Raw genomic sequence first — 23,256 nt, 5'->3', positions numbered from 1 at the left:
TTTATACAAATCTTTAATATGCTCAAGACCAAAAACTTTTGTTTCAAGGGTCAAAAGCAAGACATGTCTTCTTGAGAGTGCATCTGCCACAACATTAGATTTACCTTTCTTATGCTTGATTACATAAGGAAATTGTTCAAGAAACTCAACCCACTTGGCATGCCTCTTATTCAACTTACCTTGTCCCTTCAAATGTTTCAAGGATTCGTGATCACTATGAATGACAAACTCTTTGGGCAGTAAGTAATGTTGCCAAGTTTGTAGAGCTCTCACCAAGGAATACAATTCCTTATCATATGTAGAATAATTAAGGGCATCCCCTTTTAGCTTTTCACTAAAATAAGCAAGTGGATGACCTTCCTGCAACAAAACAACTCCAATTCCCACATTAGATGCATCACATTCAATTTCAAAAGATTTAGAAAAATTAGGCAATGCAAGAATTGGTGCTTGGGTGAGCTTTTCCTTTAGGGCAGCAAAGGCTTGCTCTTGTTTTTCACCCCATTTAAAACCAACATCCTTTTTAACAATTTCATTGAGGGGTGCTGCCAAGGTACTAAAGTCCTTCACAAACCTCCTATAAAAACTAGCCAAACCATGAAAGCTTCTTACCTCACTTACATTTTTGGGAGGAGGCCACTCTCGAATGGCTTTCACCTTTTCCTCATCAACGTGGACTCCTTTAGAGCTCACAATGAAACCTAAAAAAATCACTTGATCGGTGCAAAAGACACATTTTTCTAGGTTGGCATACAAATTTTCATATCCTAGCACTTGCAAAACAACCCTTAAATGAATGCAATGATCATCTAAGTTCTTGCTATAAATCAAAATATCATCAAAATACACAACAACAAACTTACCCAAGAACTCCCTTAACACATGGTTCATTAGTCTCATGAAAGTACTAGGTGCATTAGTTAATCCAAAAGGCATAACCATCCACTCATACAAACCAAATTTTGTTTTAAAAGCAGTTTTCCATTCATCCCCTTCCCTTATTCTAATTTAGTGATATCCACTTTTCAAATCAATTTTAGAAAATAAGCATGCACCAAACAATTCATCAAGCAAATCATCTAGTCTAGGAATATGATGCCTATATTTAATGGTAATATTGTTAATGGCCCTACAATCAGTGCACATCCTCCAACTGCCATCCTTTTTAGGGACTAGAATAATAGGGACAGCACAAGGACTTAAACTTTCTCTTACCCATCCTTTACTTATCAATTCAGCAACTTACCTTTGTATCTCTTGAGTTTGTTGTGGATTGCTTCTATATGCTGGCCTATTAGGCAAAGATGCTCCTGGATTGAGATCAATATGATGTTCAATTCCTCTTATAGGTGGTAAACCACTTGGCACCTCTTTCGGAAACAATTCTTTAAATTCCTGCAAAAGAGACTCAACACAATTTGGAAAAAAAAATTCATTAGAAATATTGGTTAGCAAAGGCACCTCCTTGCAAAAGAGCAAGTACAAAGGCTGGTGTGACACAATGGTTTTTTTCACATCTCTTTTTTTTGCAATTAAACTTTGTTTCTTTTCTCTTTTATCATTCTTTTTCTTTTCATTCTTTTCCTTTTCTTTTTCTTTTTCTTTTTCTTTTTCTTTTTATTTTCTTTCTTGATCATATTTTTCTCTCATTTTTCTTTGATCTTCTCTCACCTCACTTGGATTTAACGGTACAAGATTGATCTTTTGATCATGATACATAAAAGAGTGCTTATTAGAGTACCCATCATGATTGGCTTTTCTATCAAATTGCCAAGGCCTACCTAATAACAAATGACTAGCTTCCATTGGTACTACATCACACAACACTACATCCTCATATTTTCCAATTTTAAAACAAATCTCAACTTGTTTATTAACAAGCATTTCTACACTTTCATTAAGCCATTGGAGTTTGTAAGGCTTAAGGTGAGGTTTTGTTTCCAATTTTAGTTTAGAAACCAGACGCGTGCTTGCAACATTTGTACAACTTCCTCCATCAATTATTAAAGAACAAACCTTTCCTTGCACAAAGCATCTTGTATGAAAAAGGTTTTCTCTTTGACTTGTATCCTCCTCCTTTATTTGGCTTCCCAACATTCTTCTCACCATGAGTAAATCTCCACTAGGTATTTCTTCTTCAAACTCCTCATCATAATCACATCCTCCTCTTCAACAATTTCTTCATTTTCTTCCATAAGCATAGTTCTCTTTGTTGGACATTGAGATGCAATATGTCCTTGGCCTTGACACTTGAAACACTTAACACTTTTGTTAGTTGAAACACTTGAAGAAGAAGATGTAATAGTTTTACCTTTATTTTCAACTGTGGCTTCCTTAGATGATGAAACACCCTCCTTCTTTGTTTTGTCCTTCCAACTTTGAGAATTGAAAGTGGTGGAATTTCTCCTTGCTTGGCTCTTTCTTTTGAGTTGTTGTTCCACTTTGATAGCTTCATGTACCAATTCATCCATTTCAACATAGTGATGAAGTTCCACTATATCACTAATGTCATGATTTAGACCATGGAGAAACCTAGCCATAGTTGCTTCATAGTCCTCTTCTACATTAGCTCTAATTTTGAGAACTTCCATCTCCTTGAAATATTCTTCAACACTTTTAGAACCTTGAGTGAGTCTTTGCAATTTGTTGTGCAATTCCCTATGATAATAGGAAGGAACAAACCTTCTCCCCATGATTCTTTTCATCTCTTCCCAAGTATCAATTGGTCGTTATGCATACCTCCTTCTATCTTTGGTCAATTGATCCCACCAAACAAAGGCATACTCCTTGAACTCAATAGAAGCAACCTGCACTTTTTCAAGATTAGAATAATTGTGACAATTAAAAATTTGTTCAAGTTTAGTCTCCCATTCTAGATATGCCTCCGGGTCACTCTTCTCAACAAAAGATGGAACTTTACTTTTTATGCCCCTCAAATTATCTCCCCTTTGTCTCCTTCTACGTCTTCTTTCCTCCTCATCACCTCTACCATCATTAGAATTTTGGGGCCTCCTTTCCAACTCATCAATTCTTTGTTGAAGTTGTTCACCTTGTTCTCTTAACAATCTTTCAAAATTGTCACGCATGGCTGCGATCTGAACAATTAAAGTTGATGTTCTAGGTGAAGGTGGACTAGACATACTTGTGAAATATTTGTGAAATTAGGAACAAGTGTTTAAAAATGGACATCACCACTCTACTCACGTGTTTACACTCAATCATTCGTGTTTCACTCAATTTTTTTTTAATAATAAAAACACTCTGCCTTTTACCACTCAATTTGCTCTTTTAGTTCTTTAGAGAAACCAAAATGAATCAACACAAAGAAATCAATTTCAGATGATAATCAACACACAAAAAACTTAAAAAAATAGCAAACAAAAAAAAAGACTCTAAAACAAAGGAAAGCAGGAGAATTTTAAGAGTGTGGCAAGAAAAAAATAATAATAATTTTTTTTTTCAATTTTTTTTTCTTATACCCTTTTTTTTTCGAATTTTTTTTATAATGATAAATGGATAATACTGAAGAACAAGAATATAGACAATTTACCACATTTCGGCCCCTTTTTTTTGGAATATGCTCTGATACCACTTGATATGCACTAACTTTTGAGAATTATGCATTTCCTTCAAAATTCCTGAAACAACTTTGTTAACTTTTGGAATATTAATTCTTTTGTGACGCAGAGGAAGTAATCTGCCTTATAATTGAAAGAATGACAGAATTTGATACATGCATATAAAATAAACGAGACTGATATGAAATAAATGAGAAATAAGAAATGGAATTAAGTAGAAGGGGCATCACACTCTTTCTAATCCAAGAGAGAATGATAAGCTTATGGATGAGGATCACCACAAGAAAAGGATTTCTTGATAAGATCAATTTTGGTCCAATCCAGAACCTAAGAGCAAATACTCTCACTTACACAATGTGTAAACTTGACAAAATTCCTTGATCCAAAAAGAAGATACATGCCTCCTTTATATATGAATGGCTTAAGATGATGAAATAAGTAAAAATTAACTCCTAAGAAAACAAAAGGGTTTCAACCACTAATTATCATGATAGTAGGTTGAGTTATTACAAAGAAAGTGCAAAATAAAGAAGAGATAGTGGGGTTCTTGAAAGGGCAGAATAATTGCAATTCTTTATTTACCACTTCTCTTGCAATTTTCGTCCATTATAGTGTGGTTATTGGTATTTCCTTTATTTTTATTTATTTATGCATTATTGGGTCTTTTATCACATGCTTGGATGATAAGAATAAACTTAGGCTCTTTTTCTTTAATCTGGCCCATGCATTCTATTGACTTAATCATGAAGTGAACTAAAGCATCATTGACTCTTCTTGCACGTGCCCTTGTCATAGGACCTCCTAAGCTTTGCATTGTATCATTTATATCTTGGATTATATCCTCATCAGCTAGGAAGCGTCACTGAACTAAAATCTTCTCAGTCGTTGCTAGGGATTTTCACTATCTTTTACATATGAAACTTATCCCCAAGGAAGTCATATTCCCCCTCATCTTTCTTCTTGACCTTTAGTCATGAAGATTTTCTCTTTGTTTTCTTGTTGAAGAGATATTTATGTTACACACCATAACATACATTGCATATCATACACATCATGACATAACCATCATACAGCTTACCCATGTCCTCCCCACATAATACCATAAACTATCCTCAACAGATGATTTCATATCAAATTTATTTTCCATCCCATGAACAACCTTCACAAATACCCATCACTTCTTATCACATTCATTTCATTCCCAGTAGGGCGAATTTTTGGATATTTTTATTTATTTAATCCTCTCTTACCTTGGATGTGTGGAAGTCGTTGCTATCTAAACATTCAGGTTTGAGAAGATTAAATAAGGGCAGCTGTCATACCCCAAAATTTACACTACCCCGATACAATTTTCATCTGATCCATGACCCTACTGCACATGCATACATTCATTATTTAAAAAAAAAATTGGGTAACCGGTTACCCTAATCAGGGTAATCGATTACCCAGACCAAAAACTGATTTTTTGGCCATTTTGACACTATGTAACCGATTACCCTAATCAAGGTAACCGATTACACCTGCGCAGACAGCAGAAATGGCTCTGTTTTTTACCCAGAAGACCTTTTCTTTCACCCACTTCAACCCATTTGCTTCCCCTATAAATAGAGCACTATCCCCACTCATTTTTCAAGCTTGAAAACCATAAAACCTCTGCCAAATCACATTCAAGCTCCCTCTTTTCAACCTAAACCCTAACTCACCCAAACCCTCTTTTCTACTTTGAACCACCCAACCACCATGTAAAAATCCATAATCTCCCCACAACAAAAACAGTAGCAAACTTGTAACCTTTTACATAATCATTTACCACAGCCACATAAACATACAACTTTCTTTCCTTCCAGTTTTCTACCACAACAATCATAACCACCCTCTTCCACGCTTTTTGCTTCATTCTCAAACCTAAACACAACAACAACCTAGTTTTGACACCACAATCTTGGTAATATTTTGGACTCAAACTCCTTGATATTTTTTGGTTTTGTTTTGTGTTTGAAAATGGATTTTTACTCTTGGGTTGTGTTTTGAGAGATATTTGAGTCAACTTTGAGACAAGTGGTTTTTGTTGGGTTTACACCCTTTTGGGGATTTTTTGCTCTTACTACTTTTTATCCACCATTTTTAATCAAACTTTGTTTCTTGTTATCATTTATATTTATTGGTTGATGAGATCTATTCAATCATGGCTATGGTTGTTTAGAGTTGATAAAACCTTCAATGTTTCAAACCTATTAATGATTGATCAATAGATCCTTCATGATACTTTGAGGCATTGATAAGTTGCCTCTATTTCAACCATGTTTTGGTCATTTGATACATAGATGAAACCATTTCCTTTACATTGTTTCTTATTATCATTTAATATTTATTGTTGACTTGTTGTTACATTTATTTGGTTGATGAGTTCTATTAGATCATGACCATAGTTATTTAGAGTTGATTAAATCTTCAATACTTCAAACCTATTAATGGTTGATCAATAGATCATTCATGATACTTTGAGGCATTGATAGATTGCATCTATTTCAACCATACTTGGGTCATTTGATACATAGATGAAACCATTCTCTTTACATTAACATGCTATTCTATTTGCTTATTATTATTCTACTAAACACTAACTACTAACATTTATATTATTGCACTTTAATTCCTTGCAATTTATTTTATTGTCACTAACCATTATTATTGTAATATTGTCATTCTTTATCTTGTGATTTACTTTTATGTCATTACCTTGTAATTTACATTCAAGTACTCATTATCATCATCATTGTACAAACTCATCATGCATGTTTATTTACTTGTTATTTATTTTATTGTCATCATACATTAAAAATAACAAAAACATGATAAAATGATAAAGACAAAAAATATTCACTTCACTCTTAATCAACTTGGACTTAGAGGATTTCATCTTAGGACCTTTGCTTTGAGGCCTTTTCATTACTCTTTGTGATACTTTGTAAGCACTTGGATTTTCATATGTAACTTACATGCATGTTGTAAGAATGACATCATGGCACCACCTTAGGGGGACATGTTTGTAAGACCATTATCCTTTGTTTAGCTTAGGTCACTTTTGCACACAAATGGCTTTCTCTTGGGCTACCTTACAATGAGACTCTTTAATTTCTTGTTGGTTACTTTGCATTCATGTTGTATAAGCCAAATTTCATAATTAAATAAAACAAACCCTTGATTCAACGTCAAGTGGCATTTTTATATACAAATTCAAAACACTTAATAATTACGATTATTATTGTGTGCCACGAGCCTTAAGTGGTAGAGAATGAGTGAGAATGGAGCATTCCTACCCTTACTCAGATTATTTTGGACGCAATACGCTTGGCTTATTGTCTAGATTAATCACCTCCGCCCATAGACTTTAGTACAATATAACCACAAATATTCTTTCATAAAACCCTTATTCAAGGTAAAAACAATACAACTCATCAAACTCATTTTTTGTGCCTTAGGTCATCATCTCGAAAACCCTTTTTTCAAAGGTAAAATCAACCAACACACAAATATTTTCTACTCCGAACTACGAAGCTCTGATTCCTCATCCCCGAATGAGTGATACGTAGGCACTGGGGCCACAATCCTTGGCGAGCACTATAATAGCAAAAACACCCCCTTCTTTTCACACATTCTTTTGAAAATAAAACAATAATAGATAAACCCCACATATGTAAAACAACCCAAATGGTTCCCATGGAGTACCATGGACGTAAGGGGTGCTAATACCTTCCCCTTACGTAACCGACTTCCGAACCCAAATCTCGGTTGCGAGACCGATTCCTTATTCACTTTTAGCGCTTCCCGTGCGCGTCTCTTTTCCGAGGGTTTTATCGACTATTTCCCCTCTCCTCTCCGATAGAGGTAAACTAAATAAAATTCGGTGGCGACTTTTCTGACTTTGCCTCTCTTTGGCATCTCAATTAGTTCCGGTTTCGTTATCGTGAAATCCCGATAGCGACAGATGGGAATACATTTAATGCGCTTATCCCCCACTATACTTTTTCAACTGACTCTAAGTGTTTCCACTTCTGATTCAAAACGAGCGACATCCAGGTCGACCACAACTGCTGAGACTTCCCTAAATCAATAGCACTCAACAAGTCTTTGGGGAAACTGTGTTGGCCCGACCAAAGACCCAAAAGAGCTAAGGTCTAAAAGGATGTCAACCCACTCCAAAGGAACCAAGGAATAAAAGCTATGACACGAGGTATTCAAGGTACACTTTCTAATCTCCCATTTTTAATACATTCATCTTGAATTCTAAATTGACTTGGAAGTTGGAGTGTCAACCTTGCAGATTCACCCCCGTACCGCCGTATCGGATATCAGTGTCACCGACTCAGGATTCCTCACCATCAATATACACCTAATTTTAGTTCCTAAATGAAACATATTTTATATTTCAAAACGAATCTTACTCTCATGAACTAATTTTTTTTTACCAATACTCTAATTGATGAAAATATGGGGACCCTTCTTTCTTTTTCACTTCTTCTAGACAACAATCTAACATTTATATTATTATATATTTGATACATATCATATAGGTTTGAAAAAAAATTAAATTGATTGTTGACGATCTAAGACAATATTTTTTTATTCGGACTTAAAACTGCATATGGATAGCAAAACTATTAACATAAACAAGATTTATTTTATATAAATTGCTACATTTTGAATATTTTATTTATTAAAATTGAATCTAGTTGAGACAAAATCAATATTCTAACAATATCTATCATCAATTCATTGTAAATCCAAATCATCTTAAGGGGGTAGGAGTGGGTGGTTGAAGATGCGAGAGAAATGAAAGCTCCATTATTGACTCTTTTTTATAAACTTGTTCGTACTCATTTTTAAATAAATGAAAAATCTTTTTCATTTTAAATTATTACTTGTTCTTTTTTTAAATAATCTCTTAAACTGTATCTCCCACATGGTTGTCATACTACATTCATTTAGTATTTATCGTAGGAAACGAATGATATTGATTCCTAATCATAAGAAATAAAAGTTGGTGGAATGAATCAACACAGTATCATATATATACCTTGTTTAGTCATTCTTTTTCATCAAGGAATAACATTGTTATTCTCATACTTTACATAATTAAAATTATTGAACAACAATTATTACTTTTTTTGTTTCCTAATCCATAAAAATCATTAACGAGTTGTATAGAGAGAAAAAAATGAAACTACACGTGTTAGTTTAACGAGGCAGTCAAAGATGCATATCTCTAAGTTGTACTTTGGGCAAGTAACTTCTTCTCTAGGGATGTAATATGAGTTTCTTTCTGTTTCTTTTACTTTTTCAGCTTTGAAACTTCCCTTAATAAGTAAGACACCTCTCCCTTTCTTTATCTTTGATCCTAAGTTAATCTTTTGAATATGAATTTTTATGCCATTGTCGTTTTCTCAGTAGTATTCTAGCTAGAGGTACTCGTCTGTACATTTGTACTTGTTGATGTGGACATTCAGACTTTAAATTAAATTTCTCAACAACATTTATCTATACAGGTAGCTCTATACCTACTAAATACACATACAGATAGTAGCATTAACCAACAATACATAAGATTTGGTTAGTTTCCCTTAAAGATAGATTTGGATATTTTAATATTAAGTTAATTCTAAAATATGGTTTCCTTAAAAATAAGAATTTCATCATTTTCAACTATATAGAAAATATAAACTAAGATTACCATAATTTGTGTTGGCAAGACACACTATTAAAAAAATATTCAACATCGGATGCGAAGTGAATTTAACCTCGATTATACATGTGAGATAACGAATAGCATCATGAAAATTTGCTACTATATTCCTTAGGTTTTGATTAATCAAAGGGTAAAGTATTATGCACATGGGTTGGATACCCGACAATTACATTTATATTATTTTAAGAAATGGATGTCCGGTCCAAAATTTGCTTTCGATTGAAAGTAAAACTGAGGTAATATAGCAATATTATTATCTCGGATTTTTCAATCTGACTATAAATGGCAAGTAACAGTAAGTGTGCCATGATCTAGCTAATTAACATGTCGAAAACTATACATGTGACAAGTGTGGTCGAAGCAGTTGAAGGTCGAGGAGCGTTGGTAGCATTTGTGGACTTAGTAAAAGTTTCAAATGCTCTAAGTTGGTTATTTGGTTTGTTTGAAAGAATGAGAATTGAATTAAAATAGGTGGTTACTCAAAAACACGTGGAGGCTTGTTGAAGATAACGACTGCATGGAAGTAAAACGTGTTGTGATTTGTTTAATTGACCATTTTTAGGTAGTTATTTTAGATTAGTATATAATGGGGCGCCTGTTTACGTTATAGGGGTCCGCAATTGTACTTATATTTCTATATACTCAAAGTATTTGCGTAATTGAGAAACAAAGTGAAAACAATATATGTATGCGTTCCACACTTATAAATTTCAATCACTTTTACATCAAGTCTTTTTTTGCATTCATTTACATTTAGATCATTTATCATTTTATCTTCATTTTTACATTTCGATTTCAGTTATATTTGTCTTCAAAATCTTTTATATTCCAAGTCTTGTCAAAATTTTACATTGTTATCTTCACATTGCGTCTTCGATTTCAATCATAACATGGTGTTTAAAAGTTTAGATTCACACAAATATGTTCAGGAAGATTTTCGAATTTGATCCCTTAATTATTAATAGAAACTTGTTTTGTTTACAAAATTCACCAGTAACAAATTGGCACACCTGGTGGGATCCTTTTTGTGTTAGTTGATGATTATATTTCGAAAAATATCATAAGTTCTTCATTTTCATTGACTTCTCATTTCTGAGTGTGCATGAGACTAAGAAGTGGTGGAATAACAAAGAGAGAAGTTAGGAATCCTACAAGGAGTTACGCTAGCAGGATGACTATTCCCAGAAATAACAATGGAGAACAACCCTCTAATAACACTAGGACAACGGTCGTTGCAATGTCGACTAAATCAATCCCTTCGAGTGCTAGCATAACAGCCACATCATCAACGAGGGTTGCACTATCAACTCTACCAGAAGGAACAATTTTGTCTCCGAAAACCCAGAGTCACTCAGCGACTCCTAGACCTATTATGGCGACAGAGGATAGGCCTTTCGCCACAAGTTTCACAATGCCCATGTTGGGACGTCAACAACCTTATGGGATGCAAACATTAATGATGGCAAACCTACAAACTAATCCTAAGAAATTTGATGATAGTGCTGCAAATATGTATTTTCCAATCATGGCGTCTGGATCGGCCATAGGTAACCACTCTCAAACCATACAATTCCGGATGGGAATGAGATTTGGTTCCTAGGCAATGCCAACGTTCACGATGAATTCCGTAATGGCAATGAGACAACAAATGGATGAGAGTAACCATGACATGGTAAATACTCTTACCCAACAGATGTGTACGATATTTAACCCATTGATTCAAAATACGAATCAGTGTTACCAATAGTTGACAACTCAAATGAATCAAATTGCTAATTTTTTCTGCTCCCCCAATGCAAGTTCGACCTATTATACAACCTTAAATCATTAGGCAGGTTTAAAACAAAGTGTCAGGGTTGGAGGAAAATACCGTAAATCAGGGGCAACAAATAGTTCCCCAGATGGTCGAACAAGATATACCTAGGGAAGCAGAGCATCCACCTGTCAAGATGGTTAATCGAAACCAAAACATTGATCAGCTCGTTAATCATGTTCGACAAGGGAATCTCTTAAAAGAGAATAACTTGGAAACAATTGTCGAAAGGATAATTGCTTAAAATGGGGTAAACATGGGCCTGTAGAGGCCAAATTACACATCTCATCTATCGGAGTACGTGTTGCAAACTGAAGTCCCAACGGGATAGAAACTCCCTAAGTTTACAAATTTTACTAGTGACACCAATGAGTATACCGTCGAACATATTTCCTGATAATTGACCGAGGCGGGAGACATAGCTAATAATGAGAATCTAAGGATGAGATACTTTCCAAGTTCTCTCACAAAAATGCCTTTACATGCTTTACGACCCTTCCTACCCATTCAATCAATGATTGGACTCGAATAGAAAGATTGTTCCATGAGCAGTTTTACATGTGGAAATCCAAAATTGGCCTTAAGAAATTGTCGAGTGTGAAGCAAAAGTTAGCTGAATCAATTGATGATTACTTGAATTGATTCCTTCTATTGAAAACGAGGTGCTTTACCTAAGCGACTGAACAAGAGTTAGTCGAGATTGTCGTTGAGGGATTAGATTACTCTATTAGGAAGAAGCTAGATATACAGTATCTTAGAGATATGGCCCAGTTGGCATATAGGGTTCGACAGGTCAAAAGACTGAAGGCTTAGAAAACTAGAGCAAACAAGGGTAAGAAGAAACATGTAGGTTATGTCAATTTGGAAGACAACAACTTGGCATCAGATGTCAAATACAACCATGTCGAAGAGATAGAGGTTGATGTGGCTAAATTAAAACCAGGGCCCCCATATGTGTGTAAGTTGCTTACGCCTACAAATGGGAAGAACCTTTCTGAGCTTGAGAAAAACGATAAATTCCCTAAGAGGACCTATACCTTCGACGTAACTAAATGCGATGAAATCTTTGACTTGTTGGTTATAGATGGTCAAGTACTAGTGTCACCAAATGCAAAAGTACCACCATTATAACAAAGGAAGAAACAACGTTTTTGTAAATATCATCATTTTTAGGGCATAAAACCTCACAATGTTTTCTTTTCAGGGATCTTGTTCAGATGCACTGAATGAAGACAGGTTGAAGTTTGCCAAAAGCAAAATTCAAATGAAGATCGACTATGACCAATTGCAAGTCGGAGACGCCAACTATATAGAGCCTGTAGTGATCAATATGGTCGAAATTACTGAGGATTTCAACATGGCTGAATTCGAGGATAGTGAAAATCCAATTGAAGTTGTGTATCCAAAGGCTGGTGAAGGGCTTATGAAATTCCTCCACATGTGCAAAGTTGAAGACTCATACGTAATGATGTATCCCCGACGCAACACTCTATTTGATAAGAAAGCTGCAAAGAAAGTCGAATTCGCCCAATAGGCAAAAAAGAAGGAGAATTGAAGGAATTGTTGGTGTAAGCCCTAGAGGCCAATACTTTTGGTACTTGTATCGAATTACTTATTAATAATAAAAGGCTTTTTCTTTATTATGTTTTTTTAATAAAGTCCCTAGAATAGCTAGTCCGTTTAATGCATCAAGTATGACTTAATCATGAGATCACATTAAACATAAGGACATTATTCTTAAAGTATCCATAGTCAAGCTTTATTGTGAAGTGGGATAACATTAAAGCATGAAGACTATTATGTTTATAGACTGATGATCACATCTCATGGATCATGGATCATGGATAGAGAGTTATCAAGTCTTAAACATAGATATGAGTATTAAGAGTAATATTTATACTGGATTGACCTGCTATGAGAATACTATATAGAATGTTATGCAAAGTGTCATAAGTTATTCTCATGGTGATAATGGTGTATACCACCCTTCGACCTGAAACCACTATGAACCCTAGATGTAGATTCGAGTGCCTTATTGCTGATCAAACATTGTCCGTAATTGGATGACCATAAAGACAGTTGATGGGTACTCCATGAAGCATGCTAAGGGACATGAGTGACCTAGATGGAATTTGCCCATCCTGCGTAACAGGATAAATGTCTATGGGCCCAATATTGAACTGGACAACGATGACACGGTCTATGTCTTGTGTTCAATATAGACATAAGGGCAAAAGGGTAATTATACACATAATTATTATCACAGAAGGATTTGTCAGTTCACATGACATTTTTGTGTCTTGGGTAGCAGTGATGTGTTGCTATATACCGCTCACTGTTTATTATGTTAAATACGTGATTTAATATAATTGCCAATGTCGCAAAAACCTATAGGGTCACACACAAAAGACGAATTGATGAGAGATATAGTAATTAAGGAATACTGTAATGTATGGTGCCCTTAAGTGAATTATAGAACATCGTAAGGTACGGTGTACTTAAGTAGAATACGAAATATGGTAAGGTACCACGCGCTTAAGTGATTTTGGCATATTATAAGATATGGGCCATATACACTTGAGTAGGCATTTTAGCTTGCAGCCCACATAAGTGGTTCTATAAATAGAAGCATTACAACACTTGCAAATTCGTTTCTCTCTCTCTCTCTCTCTATCTATCTATCTATCTATCTCTCTCTCTCTCTCTCTCTCTCTCTCACACACACACACACACACACACTCAAAGCCTTCATTCGTAGCAGCTAGCACTGAGATTTAAGGAATCCGTTCGTGTGGACTGAGTAGAGGCGTTGTCATCGTTCAACGTTCGTGATCGCCCGAAATGGTAACGATTCTATCACTGATCATGCCCATTTGTAAGGATCATTAAACGAGAACTTTTAAATTCCGCTGCATTTTGGATCGCCATTCTCCTTCAGTGGTATCAGAGCCACTTACGAAACCATGCATCTAATAGCTGTTTATTTTCTGTATTTTCTATATTATTACGATTAAAAGACAGAATGAATCAAAGAATAAACGAGTAATTAAATTGAGATCGATCAAGTTATATATATGATATATGTAATCCTGATGCAAAATACGGTATATATGATATACAGTTTCTGTTTCATTCATTCAAACACTTAATGGTTATTTTCCTTTGAGCGATCAATGGTCGTTTGCTTCTTGATCCGACATTAGTATGGTGAAGCAATGACATGTTGATCAATCATACTGAATCAACAATCGAGATGTGTTTGACGGTCTGAAATTGGTGCATTAGGGTTAATGACGGCACAAGGGTTGTGTTGTCAAAGAGTTATGCATTAGGGTTAATGACGGCACAAGGGTTGTGCTGTCAAAAAGTTATGCGATTAGTGTTGTGACTGCGCAAGAGTTGTGCTTTAAAGTATCAAGTGTTGATGCGAAAAACAACGTCGATTTTAAATGAATTGTTCATTAAAATATGGGCCATATACACTTGAGTGGGCTTTTTAGCTTGCAACCCACACAAGTGGTTCTATAAATAGAACCCTTGTGTAGAAGCATTGCAACACTTATAATTTTGTTTCTCTCTCTCTCTCTCTCACTCAAAGCCTTCATTCGTAGCAGCTAGCACTGAGATTGAAGGAATTCGTTCGTGTGTATTAAGTAGAGGCGTTGTCATCGTTCAACGTTCGTGATCGCCACAAGAGGTAACGATTCTATCACTGATCATGCAAATTCGTAAGGATCATTAAAGGAGAAATTTTAAATTCCGTTGCGTTTTGGATCTCCATTATCCTTCAGGAAGAATATGCCCTAATTCTATTTCGATAAGAGAGGGATTCCCTAGAAGAAGGAACATTCCATGCTTAGTAGAAAGCTAGACCTAACACTTAAGTACCTACGTCCAAGGCTCCTCAGCAAAGGTGGACAAAACCAGCTGGCAAGGAGCAGGCTAGAAATTTTAAATGGAGAAACTTTGAGATGGGTCGAGATTCCTTATTGACTTATCGAGAGAACTTTCATATGTTGGTAAGGCGCTCATACAGGCCTAGTAATTACAAATGCAAAAACCCTATGTCAAGGTCACAATGGAGAAGGTTCCAGAGAAAGAAGAAAGCTGAGAGGGAGGTGTAAGACCCTAATTTTGACCCTAAGATCCCTCATGACATCATATCATTGCTCATTGCATTTGCCTCAAGGATCATAGCATCTTGGTTCCTTAACCCTAGGGTTGGGACATGTGTGAGTTGGTTGAGACCACCAAGCATGCTTGAATTGTATATTATTGCTTTTCTTATTTTGTTTACTAACCAAAAGCACAAAAATATGTCACTAACTTGTTTTGTTTTGAAGCTTAAGCATTCATGTGATCCAAGGCTCCTAGGAGGCCCATATGCTCAATAAAGTGGCCATATGAAGATGAAAGCAAGCATGACAATGGTTCCCAAAGCTCTCAATCATCATATATGTCTCCCAAGTATCTCAACTTTTCAATTTGATCAAGATAAACCAAAGGGGCTTGAGAATTGTTTCCCAAAGAAACCCTAATTCAACTATGCATTGATTGTGCCTTGCTCATGAAGCAACCTTAACCTATGATCAAATTCAATCACGTTAAGTTATTTCATTCATAATTTTATGCATATATGAGTCTATGTGAGGCCTCTCAATCATTCATTCATCAAGATTTGAAGTTTGGACTTAGGAGTTGACCAGTTAAGTCATCTGACCAATCTGAGATCCACCGAGACCTAACTTTTGATGTGTTTGTCAAATGAAGATGACCCCAAGAGAAAACATGTTCTTAATAACAATATTAACAACTTTCATCTTCATAAAAAATCCATTTGAAACTTGGAAGATCATCATTCATTTCAAAATATTATAGGTCATTTTGACTAAAACCCTAATTTTGGGTCAACTTCCCAAGGACCTAACTCCGTCATTTTTTATGATTTTTAGGTGAGACCAAGTGAATTGGAAATTTTAAGGTGTATAGGTAAATTGTTATGTTGGACAAAATTTCATAATCCTGAACTAAACACATGTGATAATACAAACCATTATAGGTCACTTTGGACCAAAGCCATTGAATCTTGAAAAAAGTCCAACTTCAAGTGCCCATAACTTTCTCATAAAAAAACCAAATGATGCAAAATTTAAGTCCAAATTGATTGTCTTTAAAATATATACAACGTTTATGTTGGAGGTGTTTTCATTTGAGGCATGCATCATTAAAACAGAAGGGCTTGAAGTTGGTCCTTTTTGGCAAAATTTTCAAACACATGTTTTGTACCTTGAACTTCATGGCCAGTTTTCACAATTTTCCAAACTCCAAATGGATTTTTGTTCAACATAGATTTTTATCCTTATGTCAAGACCTTTCCAAACATTACTCACATGCCTATGTTTGGATTTATCATGTATGAGGAAATATGTTATTTTTTTTGAAATTTCTGTTTGGTGGTTGTTCCCCACAGGGTTTCATATCCTCCCCCCTGATAAGCTCCCCAGTAGAGTTTCTTCTATGATGGATCTTGTCCGTGTTGATTTCCCTGATAGAGTTTCTTCTACATTAGATCTTTTGTCTGTTCAGCAGAAAATCCCTAGCGGTGACTCTATGACTTCCCCGGCGGAGCAGTTTGTTCCCGGTAGCAGAGATATTTCTTCAGCGTTTAGAAAAGAATATTAGATTGATGTGTTTCTGTTTGGTGGTTGTTCCCCATAGAAGTTTATCTTATTGCCTGATAAGATCCCCAATAGAGTTCTTCTTTGGCTGATCTTATCATTATCTCTACGTGTTATTGGAAAATCCTCAGTAGTTGGCAGTATTGACCTTTTGGCTGATCCCCAGCGACGGTCTCTGATCCTCAGCAATGGTCCTTGTCCCTGGAAATGACTTTGCTTGATCCCCAACCAGTGATTGGTGTTTCCTGGTATTTGATGCTCCCCACCAGATTGGATTTTCTCCTGTGGGCCTGACCTTCTATTTTGAGATATTATATGGATGTCTGTCCATTGGTTCTTGGACATGTTTGTGTTAGATATGTCTGTTTGTCAGCATTAATCATACATAAACCACGCATATACATGCATAATTATAGCATTCAGATATCCATGTTGCATTCTTTGCCATATATATTTGCTTGTTATCTCTTGCCTTTGGTGAAATGTTCTTCCCCAAGCAGATGTTTGTGTCTGATCGCTCCATATAGAGTCAACCGCATAGGTAGAAAGTGTCTATATTTCCTTCTATATTCCCCACCGAGTTATGTCCTCGTGGATGATTATTGCTTCAGTTTCCTCCCTAAATGTGTATTGGGATGGAATTTCTCCCCCGAGTTATATCCTCATTGGGTTGAGTCTTATTTCATTGTGTCTCTCTAGTTTGTTCCTAGATTGACTCCTTTTGTTATTTCCCCTGCAATTCCCTGTGGTTCAGGTGATCGATTGCTCAGTAACCAGTAATTGTTGATTCTTTCCCCAGCGGATTTCTTTGGCCTTCTACCAAGTAACCGGTAGTTGTAAGTCCTATTTCTGTGGTTTTCTACCCAGTAACCGGTAGTTGTAATCCCCTCTTGGTTGGTTATCTTTATCCAATATTCGGTATTGATATTCCTTCATTTTTTTAGTATACCACCTAGTAGCCGGTGATATATCTCTTGGATAATTGCTGTTGTCAAGCAATTTATCCCCAACGAGTCATCTCCCATTTACCTTTGTTGGTAGTGACTATTTCTCCTTTGGATTGGTCATCATTTTATACCCAGTAACCGGTATCCCGATGTCCTTTCTTTTCGGTCAATTTATCCTTTATTAACCCAGTAACCGATTGTGGATAATCTTCCATGCGAGTATGTTATCTATGTTCTGACGGTAATAGATAATATATCTTATGCGCTCTTCAATCGAAGTCTTTTTCTTCCCCAGTTGAGTAAGATTCGTATTTCCTTGTGGAAACGAATGTCCATCCTGTAAATAGAGTTTGTTTTTTCAACCCTCATTTTGGATGATGAGTGTTTTGGATATGTTCCCAATTCACGCTTGGTTGGTCACCTATTATATGCCCAGTAACCGGTATCCCTGATGTTCCTTCCTTCTGCTCCCTATTATGACTTCTTGTCCCATGTGGAGTCAAATTTTCCTGAGTTGAAATATACCTTTTAGGTCTTCCTCAGGTGTTTTGGGACGATCAATATCTCTCACCCTTATACCGGTCTTAGATATTCTTTCTCCCTGAGCGTGTTGTTCTTTCACCCTTATACCAGTGTTTGGATCACATGTCTCTTTTTGAGTTTTATTACCCAATAACCGGTAATACCTCATCCTTTGCTCCCTCAGCTGAGTCCTTAATGGACATCCCCACCTGAACCCGGATTTTCATCCGAAGTATCCTTTGTGGATAGTTTTGTTGTATTGGCATATTCCCCAATACATGCATCTTTGCGTCAGCTTGAGTCTTTCCATTGATTTATTTTCATGGAATCCCTTCGTGTCTCCCAGCATGTCTCAAGTCGTGACCTACTCACGCATTTTTACCCTTATTTCTCCCCAGAGTCTCTGTCTTCTTAGTGAGTGTGCTACTCCTATGGACTTTCGGTCTTTCTCTGATTTCTTTTTCCTTGGTGGCTATATATCTCCACAGAGTATTAACTCTTGCATACATACATCTGCATCATGAGGTCTCTTAGGGACAAAAATTCGTCTCTTTGTTATTATTTAAGCCCATTCTACCTCGTCGAGAAGAAGATTTTAACCTTCATATCTCCGGCTAGAATGACCTTAAATAGGGGCATCTGTAAGACCCTCATTTTGACCCTAAGATCCCTCATGGCATCATATCATTGCTCATTGCATTTGCCTTAAGGATCATAGCATCTTGGCTCCTTAACCCTAGGGTTGACACTTGTGTGAGTTGGTTGAGACCACCAAGTATGCTTGAATTGTATATTATTGATTTTCTTGTTTTGTTTACGAACCAAAAGCACAAAAATATGTCACTAACTTGTTTTGTTTTGAAGCTTAAGCAGTCATGTGATCCAAGGCTCCTAGGAGGCCCCTATGCTCAATGAAGTGGCCAGATGAAGATGAAAGCAAGCATGAAAATGGTTCCCAAAGCTCTAAATCATCATATATTTCTATCAAGTATCTCAATTTGTCAATTTGATCAAGATAAACCAAAGGGGCTTGAGGATTGTTTCCCAAAGAAACCCTAATTCAACTATGCATTGATTGTGCCTTGCTCATGAAGCAACCTCAACCTATGATCAAATTAAATTAAGGGAAGTTATTTCATTCATTATTTTATGCATATATAAGTCTATGTGAGGCCTCTCAATCATTCATTCATCAAGATTTGAAGTTTGGACTTGAGGAGTTGACCAGTCAAGTCATCTGACCAATCTGAGATCCATTGAGACCTAACTATTGATGTGTTTTTCAAATGAAGATGACCCCAAGAGAAACAATGTTCTTAAGAACCATACGAACAACTTTAATGTTCACCAAAAATCCATTTGAAACTTGTAAGGTCATCATTCATTTCAAAACATTATAGGTCATTTTGACTAAAACCCTAAGTTTAGGTCAACTTCCCAAGGACCTAACTCCTTCATTTTTTATGATTTTGAGGTGAGACCAAGTGCATTGGAAATTTTAAGATGTATACTTAAATTTTTATGTTGGACAAAATTTCATAATCCTAAAATAAACACATGTGATAATACAAAACATTATAGGTCACTTTGGACCAAAGCCATTGAATCTTGAAAAAAGTCCAACTTCAAGTGCCCATAACTTTCTCATAAAAAATCCAAATGATGCAAAATTTAAGTCCAAATTTACCATCTCGAAAATATATACAACTTTAATTTTTGAGGTGTTTCCATTTGAGGCTTTCATCATTAAAACAGAAGGGCTTGAAGTTGGTCCTTTTTGGAAAAAATTTCAAACACATGTTTTGTACCTTGAACTTCATGGCCAGTTTTCACAATTTTCCAAACTCCAAATGGATTTTTGTTCAATGTAGCTTTTGTTCCTTATGTTAATACCTTTCCAACCATTACTCACATGCCTATGTTTGGATTTGTCATGTATGACTTTCGAAGAGGAGAACATTTGTGACCATTTATGGAATCCAAGTGAAACCTTCATGCACAAGCCAATGCCATTCAATATGCACGTCCAAACCTTCTCCAAATCATTTCAGCATTCATTTGCATTAGCTTTTGGGCCTCACATGCGCTTGTACAGGCCCATGCATGGAGGACCCAATTCTCATGCACATGATTTCCCTCCCCCTTGCCTTGGATCTCAGCTATAAATAAGCACCTTACTTCATTCAATTCTCAAACTGAAGGCGCCTGAAACCCTGTTGGAATTGAATCCTAACCTCTCACCCAAGGAATTTGAATTTTCACTTCTGTTTTTCAAGTTTGATTTTCAACAACATCAGTTGATTTTCAACACTAATTCCTAAACCTTGCACTCATACCACACCTCAAGATCAAGTTGCAATTAAGAATTGGAGTGGATCGTGTTCATCAAAGCTTCACTTCAAAGGTTTTCAGCTCAACTGTTTTGCTTTGAATCTCACTATATATTGTGCATTGCTTGTGTTGGTTTTGTTTTCTGAAGTCCTCGTGTGAGAGGCAAGCCAATGGTGGCTTTAATTTCATGAATTGTTGCTCTCCAGATTGAACACCTAAATTTTCAACCTCAGATTTCTCCTTCCATAGGGATCTTGAGTGAAAACTAATGTTACAGGCGTGATGTACATCACCCCAGCTTTAATTTGGTATAAGGATCATTTGATTTGGTTGAGGTTGCAAAACCTGCAACTGGTGGCCAGATTTAGTGAGCTCACCGGAGAAGACGGTGGTTTCTACCACCGTCCCCACGTGGATGGACTCATGTCCATTGGATCCAAGTGCTATGATCTAATCCTAGCCATGCTTTTGTTTGACTCTTTTAAATGCGTGGTGTGATGCTGTTGACTCATGATCACCCTGCGCGCGCGCCTCATGTCCCTTGGATTAGCCACATCAATTAATGAATTCTGATCCAAGCGCTGTGGATTTTCCAGATTTTATTAATTTCTGTTTTATTTTCTTTAATTCTTTTTATTTTCAAAAATTCATAACTCTTTTATTTGGAATCACAAAAATATGGAACCAATTGCAAAATTTTTCTCTTAAATTCTAGTTTTATAATATGATTTTTAATTATCTTTTTAATTCCATTTAATATTTTTTTGTGAATTATTTTGTTTTTAATAGTTTTTAATTCATTTAAAATACTTTTAGATATTCCAAAATGCCAAAAATATTTTCTTAACACATGTGGATGATGATAAGTCTATGAAAAATATTCTCATCGATTTCTTAATTGATTTGAGATTTATTTGAGATTTTAGTCCATTTGTGTTATTTTACTTCATATTTAATTGTTTAAAAATATTTTCTGTTTTCAAAAAATGTTGAGAAAATTTGTCAAACCTTGTTTGACAATGTTAGACTTATGATGATCCAATTGGACTTATCTAAGTTGATTTGAATTAGATTTGAAGTTTGACCTCATTTTGTTCATTTTATTTTATGCATTATTTTAATTCCAAAAATACCAAAAATATATTTGACCTTTCTTGACTTCTAATCTTCATTTCACTTCTGTTTACCATTGGTTGATGATGATTCCATTCACATTGGACCATTATGTTTTGATTATGTCATTTGAATTTCCATTTTGTACATTTCATCTTCATCTCTTTTCTTTTTCTTTTTCTTTTGACCAATGAGTTAATGATTTGTGGTTAGCCTTGACATATGAGAGGCTTAACCTTCTTTGATCCAAATCAAATTCAACTTAATCAAAGATCAAGTGAATTGCTTTGTGTCCAAGATAGGTTGCTTCTTGGTCAAGCAAAGAACCTAAAATCCATAGAAGGTCATCCTTCTTTTCTTTTGGCATGGCAAGTTGTAGGAGCTTGACTTACTAGTCATGGTCTCTAACTTGTGTTTATTTGCCTATAGTTTTATTGACCGATCTTAGATAGGTGTGACTACTACATTAGTCCACTTACAATTGCTTAACATAGCGCTAAATTGTCTTATGGCACACTAACACTAACTACTAATTACTAACTTTTAATTCAAGCATTTAATTCTTGCAATTTACTTTAATGCAATTTAATTTCTTGCTCATTTATTCATATTGTCTTTTCCCTTTGCTCATTTGAGCTCATGTTTATGTTTATGCCATTTGCCTTTTGCTCACTTGAGAACATTATTGTGTGAATATACTATTGCCTTGTGCTTGTTTTGTCTTTGTTTGTGTGAACCCAATGCAAAAAGGAGAAAGGACTTAGAATTAGGACCTCAGCTATGCTTAATGGAATTCAAGAGCAACTAGGCCTCATGCCTTTAGAATGCTAAAATTGTTGAAGAGCAACTAGGCCTCATGCCTTTAGAATGCTTACAACTTGATGTTGACTTGAAAGGACCCCTAATCTAAACTCTCTCTTTGTCCATTTTTTATTGCATTGTGAACTTTTTGATTGTTTGTTCTTATGTGATAGGGATCCCAAACTTGAGATAGTTAGAAGGACCATTGTCATGAGCATCCAAGTTAAGAGAAAGACAAGCCAACTAGAAGATCCTAGGAGCTTGATTGAATATTTGATTGATTGCTTGAGTTAATTGCTAAGTCCAAAGGAAAGGAGCATCATGGATCATATTTATGATCTCAAGAAAGGAACTCCAAGGGTTTTTATCTCTTCTCTCATCTTTGCATGTTTAGGACTAGCCCTTCTCTTCTTCTCTCTACTCTAACCCAAGCCAAAATCATGTTGTGCAAACATTGACATTGTTTTCAAAACTAGAAACCTAGGCATTATGTCTTTGATTTTTCAAACTCTTTTCATTAATACTTATTTTGAATTGAACCTTAAGTCAACTTTGACTTCAATTTGTGAATACTTCTAATTGGTAAATCCAACTCACTTCAAATGCTCTTTTGTGGTTCCAATGACCAGATTTGTTAAAACTTTTCATAAACATTAGCCATAGGTTTGAGTTATCATAGTGGTTGATGTAAACCTCACCTTATCCTTAGGGTGGATCCCTCACTAGT

This window comes from Lathyrus oleraceus, chromosome 6 (genome assembly GCF_024323335.1).
Source record: "Lathyrus oleraceus cultivar Zhongwan6 chromosome 6, CAAS_Psat_ZW6_1.0, whole genome shotgun sequence".
NCBI lineage: Eukaryota > Viridiplantae > Streptophyta > Magnoliopsida > Fabales > Fabaceae > Lathyrus > Lathyrus oleraceus.
This window is presented reverse-complemented; position numbering follows the sequence as displayed.